This window comes from Dermatophagoides pteronyssinus, unplaced genomic scaffold, assembly GCF_027571235.1.
Source record: "Dermatophagoides pteronyssinus isolate colony J.1.1.1.1 unplaced genomic scaffold, Derpt_VIB-CSIC_2022.12 sq0004, whole genome shotgun sequence".
NCBI classification, from domain to species: Eukaryota; Metazoa; Arthropoda; class Arachnida; order Sarcoptiformes; family Pyroglyphidae; genus Dermatophagoides; species Dermatophagoides pteronyssinus.
This window is the reverse complement of record NW_027461528.1, coordinates 2,723,658-2,733,252: the sequence shown is the minus strand read 5'-3', so window position 1 is coordinate 2,733,252 and position 9,595 is coordinate 2,723,658. Positions and strand designations below refer to the sequence as shown.

The 9,595-nt window shown below is 29.9% G+C and overlaps 1 long non-coding RNA gene across 8 annotated transcripts; it reads right to left on the bottom strand.

Annotated features, from left to right (window-relative positions):
• Positions 1 to 6,081: 6,081 nt before the first annotated feature.
• Positions 6,082 to 9,527, bottom strand: LOC142644935 (uncharacterized). Of its 8 annotated transcripts, none has more exons than XR_012846149.1 (6): positions 9,027 to 9,527; positions 8,405 to 8,963; positions 7,495 to 7,777; positions 6,722 to 7,379; positions 6,385 to 6,674; positions 6,082 to 6,313 (listed from the first exon to the last, which is right to left on the bottom strand). It is a non-coding gene; the product is annotated as an uncharacterized LOC142644935 (long non-coding RNA). The 8 variants fall into 8 exon arrangements; XR_012846150.1 differs by having other exon boundaries at positions 6,385 to 6,664; XR_012846143.1 differs by having other exon boundaries at positions 6,385 to 7,379.
• Positions 9,528 to 9,595: the final 68 nt, after the last annotated feature.

The following is a 9,595-nucleotide window of genomic DNA, read 5'->3' as shown; positions in this document are numbered from 1 at the left end:
AATGAAGAAACAAACAAAAACAGAAACCAAACCCTTTCTTTCAAGTGAAAAACCTCAACAAACATCAATAATAATAATCAGGTGAAAAACAAAAAGAAAGAAAGAATGAAAATTTTTTTCTAAAACGACCTCGACCATGTTGAATTCACATTCAATTGACATTCAATTGACCTTTGTGTTTTGGTTTGGTTTGGTTTGGTTAGGTTAGTGGTGTTTGGTATTGGTGATGTTTGGTGATCGCGTAACCCTTTATTTCATTATTGTATAATTCGAGGACAAACAAACGATAGAAAAAAACCAAACGGATGAATGTTTTGGAAAATGAATGGAGATGGGCAAACATTGAACAATTTCCTTTCCTTTCCTTTTTTTGGTTTTTGGTTTTTCAATCAAACACGCACATCAAACCAAACCAATCCTCGTTTTTTTTCGTTTTTGTTTCTCTCCTTTCACTGACATTGCTTTTGTAATTTTACGAAATTACGTTCACACACACACACACACACATCACACATCATTATAATCATAGACATTTGGTGCTGGTAGGGTTTTTTCTTCTTTTCATTTTTGTTTTGGTTGTTGGTATAACCCTTTCAAGGTTTTAGATTTGCAGGCATTTCTCTTTCTTTTGATTCAATGTTTTTTGTTGTTGTTGTAGGTTGGTAAGATTAGATTTTTCACACTGGTTTCTTCTCGGAAAAAAATGATGCTGAAAAATACACGCACCAAACGTAACCTTCGAAAATTTTTTTGGTGAAGATCAAAGGACAAAATCAGAAATCAGAAAAAAACCAAACGAAACTTCAATGTCACGATTGGCATTGAAAAACACACAATTTGGTCATCCATCGACTTTGCTTTTCCAATGTTTTTTTTTGTTTGGATCAGAGTTGGTCAATAGTTGCTCGGAGAGAAATCCTTTTTTTCTTCATTCACATATTATCGGGTATTATTAGATTCGGAAAAGTGACCTTGAAGATTATTATCACAAAGGTATTTTCAATACCGAAACACTATCGATTATTGATTATCGAAAATTATGACGACCGTGAACAACAGGATATTAAATGAATGAATGAATGGTGATTACAAGTAAGAAAAAAAAACGAAGGGGTTAGAGGTTATTATTATTATCGATTATCTCCATCAAACAAATCATCGATCCGAAACGAAAATCGAAAAATCGAAAACGATGTTTTAAACAAAACCAAAAAATTGTCCCATGTGTGTGTCAAAGGATTCATATTTGACAACAGGAAAAGAAGCAAAAATGTTTGACATTCAAAAAAGAAAAGGGAAAATCTTTCGGATAAAGAAACAAAAAAAAGGTTAAAGATTTTCACACTTCTTTTTTTTGTCGGATTGTTGTCGAAATAGTCGAATCGGCTAAATACACAATGATGAACCCGAAATTTCGGAAAATCGAATATTTTCGAATGACAGATGAGCAACAACAACAACATAAACCTTTCTCAATATTAATCGTTAATTTATTGGATAATAATAAATGGATGTTCTTTCCAACAAAAAAAAAAAAATCAAAGAGGTAAATCTCATATTATAATCATATTCATTCAATCATCTTTTTTTCTTTTTTCCTTTTTTCATTCATTCATTCATTTCACTAAGATGCTTAACGAATTTTCGTTGTTCAATGTCAAAAATTTTTTTTCTGTCAATTTTTTGATCAAAATCTTTTAAATAAATCTTATCTGAAATAATCAAATGATGATCTCTCTTTGGCCTCTCTGATCAGATGATCGTCATGTGAGCACGATTGACCTTATTATCAAATTATTATTACATTGAAATGATGCGTATGTTGTTCGTGTATAAAGTTCAAGGTACACGTATCATCTTTGATATTGGGCTTGGCATTTTCTTTGTTTTGTGTTTGTTTTGTTTCCAATCTGATACGATCAAAATCGATTCATTGATGATAATATGGAAATATTCCAAATATACAGCCAAACCCTATGATGATGTCAAAGATTTTCTTTCTTTCTTTTTTGACGGCAGTGACAAATATTGATGTGTGATATGAAACACGAGAGAAAAGCAAAGAAAGGGTAAAAGACGAAATGTTTGAAAAGAAATTAGTGACAAAAAGAGTTGCCAAGATTCACACACAGATGTGTGTGTGTATTTACTGTGAAACATCCTTTCGTTTTTTGTTTTGTCTAATATCGTGTTTTGATTGTCAGAAATGTTTTTTCTGAAAATTAAACGGTCCGTAAATTTTTTTCGTCGTCATAGTCGTTACCTTGTTGTTGGTGAGAAGACCTTGAAATCAGCAAAAAAGAAAAGAAAACTTATTGATGTGCAAACCTTTTGGATGCACATCAAACACACAGCAAAATTTGACAAAAAATTCAGTTATTGAATTTTCAATTATTATTTTTTTGACACTTTTTTCTGTTTGATTCTGGATTTTCGTTTGGAAATTAATTTCAAATCAATCTACACTGCACACAACATGCATTAAGAGCGAGATTAAAGGTGTGACCATGTTGTTTGTTTGTTTGTTTGTTTGTTTGATGTTTGATGATGGATCCCGAGAATGGAACAAATGAACCAGAAAAACTATTTATTTTCTTCTTTGAGGATTATAGTGATTGAAAACGTATTTGATTTGTGAAGAGAGAGAGAGAGAGAGAGAGAAAGAAAGTGAAAAGTGAGAAGAAAATTTTGTTTTGCCAACAATTTTTTTTTCGAACGAGAGAAAAAAGTGTTAAAGCTTAGAAGAAGTCAAAATAACGATAAATATTTTTTTGATTTGGTTTAACGAATTTTTTTCTCGTAAAATGAAAACAGTTTTGTTTTCAAAAAAAACAAAAACAAATTTAATCAGCAAAAGGGTTAATAAAAAAAACAAAAATTATCGAATCGTAATGGGATCAAATCTGTGTGTTATTTGAAAATTTCTGAATAACAATTTGTTTTACGTGGTGGTGGTTTCGGGTGTTCTTTTGGCATAGACAACCATTGAATTTACTGGCAAAAGGTCGTTGAACAACCAAAAATTCAAACACAAAATTCCCGTTCAAAATGAACAAAATGTGCTTGAGAGTGAGAGTGAGTGAGAGGGAAAAAATGATCCAAAGTTTTCAGTCAATTCAATCGATAACTATAGTCTGTTTGTGTGTTTTTGTGTTTGTGTGTGTGCAATATAGGACCAGAATTTTTTTTTCTGTTCGATCAATGGGTGTGAAGTGTTATTGAATCTAACTTTTTTTTTATAGTTTCAAAAAAATGAATGAAACGTTTTTTATCGCAAATATTTTGTCGCTTATTCCGTCGCTTTCATCGTGATGATTGAATCGCCAAATAGAATCAGAAGAACAAACCAAACAAAAAAGATTCAGAAAAGGAAAAGACCTTGACCAAGTTTCTGTTGTCCATTTGACAAAATGATCCCAATTTGTTTAAATTTGATGTGAAATTTTTTTGTTGCTTAACTTTCACTTGTTGTTGTCGGTTGATAATCGATTTTCTTTTACCTTGATCGATTATCGAAAAGGTCATTAATGAAACAAATGCAGGTGCATCATTATCACCGCCACCGCCACCACCATCATGATCTTTGATCACGAATTTTCTTTCACCTACTTCTGAATAACCTGTATGATGCTACCGTGTGCGAGTGTCTGTGTGCGAGTGATGACCGTCGATATTTCAAGACACAAAAATATTTCAAGTTTTTGAGTTTCTCACTTCGTGGGAAAACATCTGTGTGGTGTGGTTATCCAAGGTTCCATGCATTCATTCATTCAGAGAAATTTATTCTCAAGTTTTTTTCTTTAAACCAAGAAACCACCATAAGAAAAACCTGTGCCTGGTGCTTTTTTCTAATTGAAATAGGGATTTTTTTTTGAAGTAACAAAAACAACGATGATGATTTTGTGCAATGATTTTCAAAAAGATCCAAAAATAATGCCAAAAAAAAATAACACTTGGTGTCTTGGCCTGATATATATAGCAAGATCCATAGAATAAAGATCCATAGTGGTATGATAATTGTATGGTTGTTGGCGGTGGTGGTGGTAGTAGTGGATCATTCAAGAATATTCCATAAATTAATAAACGACCCATCATCATCAGCAACAAAAACTTGAAAAGAATAATGAAAAATTCTCGAAAAAAAATGAATTGCGAAATGAAGAAAAATCTTCATCATCATCATCATAATGATTGTTATTAACGGTTGTTTTCAACAGAAACAGGAAAATTTTATTGAACCAAAAATTTTCAAATTCATTATTCATTCTATAGTTCTATAGTTCTAGTTGTTGTTGTTGAAGATTCTTTTAATGATCATCATTATTACTATTATTATGATTATCGTTGCCTGTTAATGATGATGATGATGATGATGATGAGAATATTCTTCTTCGTTTCGTGAATTTTTCCTCTTCAATAAAACAACAACATTATGGAACACTGAGCGAAACAACAACAACAACAACAAGAAGAATATTTCAATATTGCAGAATTGCCATCATCATCATTATTATCATCACGCAATCTTGCAAAAACAAATGAATTTTTTTTTGCCATTTGTTTGTTTCTCTCGCTGTGTTTTCTGTGTTTGTTTGTTTGTTTTAAAACTCAGAATAATTCTCCGAAAAGCAATTCAGAAGTTTTATTTTTTTTTTTTAGTTGCTCATTTAGCATCCCAAGTGTTTGATGATGATGACGATAATAATTGATTACGAATCGATCTCAAGTTTTTCTTTTTGAACAGGATTCTGTCCGAATAAATATTAGAAATGATGGTGGTGGTTCAAGTACGGATTCCGAAAATGTTTTTTGTTTTCACTGGAAACAGAACAGCGAGAAACAAACAGAGATAAAAGGATTAAATCAATGGAAAAAGAAAAAAGAAGAAAAAATCTTTTCGTTAACACATCATGATGATCAAGCGGGGTGAAAAGATTTTCTTTTTTTTTCGGGAAAAATACCCGAAAAAAGAGAGATTTTTTCCATTGTTATACGAATTTCTCATAAATAATAATAATTAGTTTAGTTTAGTTTTTTTCAAATGATTATTATCATCATTATCGTCATCGTTTTGATCGGTTTTATTGTTTAAAAATCTTTTTTTTTCAAAACTTTTACAATTTCTTTCAGTTTGCTGCGCTGTTTTTTTGCAAAGCTTATTGTTTGATTCATTCAATAAATTCATAATGATGATAACGAATGAAAATTTTTTGTTCAAAGAATGACAAAAAAAAAGAGTTATTATTTCAATACATCCATCCATTCAACCATCCATCCATCTCGTTTGATGTTCCATTATCATCAGCATCGTTTTTTTTGAATCATAATCGATCCTGGAACACCAACACGCTCGCTCGCAAATTCAATTGTTTCTCATGTTTCTCATCATCATTTAACCCCTCTTCTGTCATACATTTTTTTTTGTCTACTAATTTGTACCAGGCTTTTGTAAAAAATTAGAATACAAAAAAGAAAAAGTTTTTTCACTTCTTTAAGCTTGAATGAATCAAGAGTTATTCAAAGAGAGAGATGGATGGAAAGAGAAACAAATCATCATTATTCAGATTGATTGATTTATTAATGAACAAAAAAAGAGAAACAGAGAAAAAAACTTCTGGAAAAATATGGATTTCTTATCATTAGACACCGACATATACAGACATATAATCAATCAACCTACCCAAGATTTTTGATTGACCGGTTGAAAAAAATTTGTTCAAGTTATCAATTTTATAGTAATCCTTCATTCACACACACACACACACACACACTCTAATGTTCATATACAAATGATCCAAGAGAAAAGAAAAGAAGAAAAGAAAGAAAACTGCATCAATCAATCATCAGTTTTTTTTTCTTTGTGGATCGTTTGTCATATAACCGGATCATCATCATTCACAGCATCACTCGAATTGATCCATAAAAGAAATCAAGACCTTGAATAGATTTTTTTTCTCCTTTGTATCAAAGATTTAGGCTAAATTTTTTTTCTCGCTTCTCGCTTCTCACTTCTCATAAATTTTCTTCTTTTTTTTGTAATAACACAACGGTTAACGGCTGAACCAAAAAAAAACGAAAAAGTGAAAAGAAAAAGTAAAATTTTATTCTTTTAAAAATGAAAATTTTAATGAATTTTGAATAATTAATTGAAAAATTATAAATGTAAAGATTTTTTTTTTAAATTTATAAATCAGGTTTCCTTGGATGTCGTATTTTGTTGTAATATTTTAATTCCACATTGACATTATCATCACCACCAACATTATCGTCGTCGTTATCAACCTGCGAAAACCAGATGGATTATAAGTGCAGCCTATGTGTTTTTTTCAAAGAAAAAAAAGTGATTATAAAAAACAAAATTTATTAGATTCATTTTAATTAAACCTTTTTACATTTAAGAATATTACTTTCGAATATGGACATGCGCACTTTGTTTTCTTTGTTTCGAAATGATCATCAAAACCTGAAAAAAATGATGATTAATAACTCCGTATCTTTGCGGTTATTGATTATTGATTATTTTGAAGTGTTAAATATATCGTGTAGGAGGATGTTTTTCGATCCCTGATCGATTACTTACTTACGCTTTTTGTCAATTATTAGTTTTTTTAGTTTCAATGATGATCATTAATCAAATTGATTCGTTGTAGTTAAAGTATTTGGCCTATTTTTTTCTGGAAATCAATTGATACAAACCATAATGACATATCAAGGTACTTACCACAATAATCCAAATGTTTATATTTGAAAAGTTGTTGAAAAATTTTCATTGTTGATATACGGACATTATATGACTACGAGCATGGTATGAAGTTCCTAACTCTTTAATTTTTTTTCAATGGTTTTCATTTCTCATTCATTTAAATTTGGTAATATTCAAAAAGAATCGAAAAATTCTTGATTTTCAATGTTACCAAAAACAAAAACGAGAGAAATTTATTTCATCAATTTTGTTTTATATAAAAAACAAAAATCGGCTAGGAATCTTCATACCTAGCTTGCTGTCATTGTCCAAAAAAATTTTTCGATGATTGATTGATTGATTTGTTGAATGAATAATGATGATGACATGACGAATTGAATATGCATTTCAAATATTCATACATCGAATCCATATATATAAAGGGAAAAAATTCATTTGATGATTTTTCCGTTTGATTGATTGATTGATTGATTATCAAAATTGATTCACTATATTTCATTTCAATTAAATTGCATTTGAGTGTATGTCATCGCTATATGTCATCATCATATTCATGATCAAAATCATTGAAATCTTTTGATTATTCAGATGATAAGACTAGGTGGGCGGATGGGTATAGTGTGTGTGCGTTGATGAGCGATGGGCGTATGGACAAAGAGAGAGAGAGAACGGAAAACTAACGTGAAAAAATTAGCATTAGCAACAATAATCATTATTATCATTATCAAGTGTGAAGAAGAGAAAAAAAATTGAAATTTGAAATTCAATTTAATGAAAATAAAAAAACTTACCAAAAATATTTCTTGTCTGTTTTGTTGTCAAAATTATCATCACGTTACGTTTGGGAAAAAACCAAATCACAATTGATAACAATAAAAATAGAATAATCAAATCCGAATCGATCGATTGATTTGATTTTTTTATTTGATCATCATCCATAATCATCAGCCAATAATCATCATTCGTTTCCTCTTTTGTTATCGCTATACTTTGGCCGAATCATTTGAAGATTCGAAACAAAACAGAAACAGAAACATTAACAAATCATTCGATGATAGATTGTAGACAACCAGTCTATAATAATAATAATAATAATAATAAACCAGACAAATAAATCACACACTGAAACACAAAGTTATGGAATATCAATAATCAATAATCAATATTTGGAAACAAAAAAAAAATGCAGACATTGCATGATGTGTTTTATCACCATCATTGAAAAAAAGCATCACTGAAGTGTAATGGTAATTGTAGTTTAGTTTTGGAATGAAAACCGGATAATCAGAAAGTACACAATGATTTTTCATTGATTGCCACACATTGATTGAAACATTGATGGATGGATGATAAACAAACAACGAAAAAAAAATCTTGATTGAAAATTGAAATAAAAACTGGATAAATTAATTTTCAAACAAAATCAAAAATCAAATAAAAAAATACTTAATTGAATCTTTAAACCAAGAAAAATCAAATAAAATCATTCAGAAAGAAAGAACGAAAGAAATTCAAATCAAACAAAATAAAAATTGTAATAAAAAAAATCAAAAAGGGGTTAATTGAAAGAAAAAAAATCCCAAAAAAACAGGTTCTGATTATGTGTTTTTCAACGAAAAAAAGATTCAAAATTTTTTTATGGAAATTCTTTCTGCAAAACAAAAAAAAACATAAAGAGAAACTTGAATTTAGCCCATTTACCTTTGATCAGACAAGATTTTTTTTTGGCCATTTTTGTAGTTTATTAATCATCATTTGATTTAGTTTTTTTCGGTTTTCAAAGATGCAAAGATTCAATTCATTCAGCACACACACACACACACAAACTCATATCATGACCATCGTTTATTAGTCGATGTAGAAAGAAATGAATGATAAAGATGATGATATCATTGCATTTTGATGGCAAAAAAAACGATGAAAAAATCGTTATGATTTTCTTCAATGATCACCACCAATATAAACTTACGAAAAAAGATGATGATACACACACACACTGACACAGACAACCAACAACCGACCACAATCAACTAAGAATGACGGTCATCACCAATAAGTTTTTGAAAAGTGAAAGTAATTATATTTGGAAGATAGAGAAAATCGACATGAAATGTAGAACGATTTTCTGTTCGAAGAATCGTTATGATGTGATGGCCGTTGTTGTCGTCGTCGTAATCATCCAAGATTGGTTTTTATGATCTGGTTTTGGTGAAAACGTTTTTTTCGTTGTTGTTGTTGTCGAGAGAGATGTTTGTTTTCGCTAAGAAAATCAAAAAAAAAGAAGCTATGTGTGAATAGTAAAATGGAAAAAAAAACAACTTACGACGATATGGTTTGCCATTGAAAAACACAGACAGAAAAAGAAAAGAAAAACGACAAAACAACAACAATTTTTTGGTTTGCTCGATTTGCTGATGATATCTTTGCATTTTTTTTTGTTGATAATCGTTGTTGAGAATCCTTAAATCAGCCTTTCTGGCTTGTTTTCTTATCAGCCATCAATCATCAAATATCCTCATCGAATTATACATAGCCTTGTTAATTTCTTAGTTGTTTCTTTCAATAAAATCCATAAAGATGTGACCAAAATGGAAAGGATTTTTTTAATGTTTTTCTTTGATTGATTTTTGTTGAAAAAAAACGATCCCTTGGCAACAACCGAAGAAGAAGAAAAAAACCCGAAGACGATCATGTCACACACAAAAAAAAATGATGATGATGATGATGATAATGGCGCGGATACTAATTACAATTTGCAACTACTACTACTACCACCACTTATTTATCAACCTCTACTACTGAAAATATTATTGATAATGATGCTACTACTAATGATGATGAGGATGATGATGATGATAATGAAGAATTTTTGTCCATCATAAGAAGAAATTA